Source organism: Brassica oleracea, unplaced genomic scaffold (assembly GCF_000695525.1).
Source record: "Brassica oleracea var. oleracea cultivar TO1000 unplaced genomic scaffold, BOL UnpScaffold12315, whole genome shotgun sequence".
In the NCBI taxonomy this organism is placed as follows: Eukaryota; Viridiplantae; Streptophyta; class Magnoliopsida; order Brassicales; family Brassicaceae; genus Brassica; species Brassica oleracea.
The window spans coordinates 1-495 of record NW_013628836.1 but is presented as its reverse complement, the minus strand read 5'-3'; the positions used below and the strand labels follow the sequence as shown (position 1 = coordinate 495).

The 495-nt window shown below is 39.6% G+C and overlaps 1 long non-coding RNA gene across 1 annotated transcript; it reads left to right on the top strand.

The window, feature by feature from the left end:
* Positions 1 to 28: 28 nt before the first annotated feature.
* On the top strand, positions 29 to 469 carry LOC106322263. The gene is made up of 2 exons (XR_001266313.1): positions 29 to 202; positions 296 to 469. It is a non-coding gene; the product is annotated as an uncharacterized LOC106322263 (long non-coding RNA).
* Positions 470 to 495: the final 26 nt, after the last annotated feature.

Below are 495 nucleotides of genomic sequence, written 5' to 3'. Positions count from 1 at the left end.
TTTTTTTTATTTATTTATTCTTTTTGGCTCTAGAATATTTCTACCCTAACTGAAATGCTTTACTTGCTTTTATTGTTTGATGATACAGGTGTCGAATACAAGCGCATGGCTGGAGATGTGAGGGAATGGCATGCTGATAATTCTCCTCAAACAGCTGCTATAATGATGGTCATATCGGATAATGTGGACATCATTTCAATTGGTCTTGTCAAGCTACTACAAGAGAATAAATACAACCTTTTTCTGGCTTATTCGTTTAGGCCTTACCAAATGTCATACCTGCTCACTTCTGCAGAGTGGCTCTGGGAAAGCTTACTTGCAGGTCCTCTCACGAAGCACAGTCTTCTCAGCGAAAGTGAAAGCAGTGTATCTACCGCAATGTTTCATTGCAAATTGTGCCGCTTTGATACCATAAGCATTGATAATTTCAGGGCACATCTCTTAAGTGATGAAAAACATGCGCAAGAAGTAAGCATCCTCTCTCTCTCTCTCTCT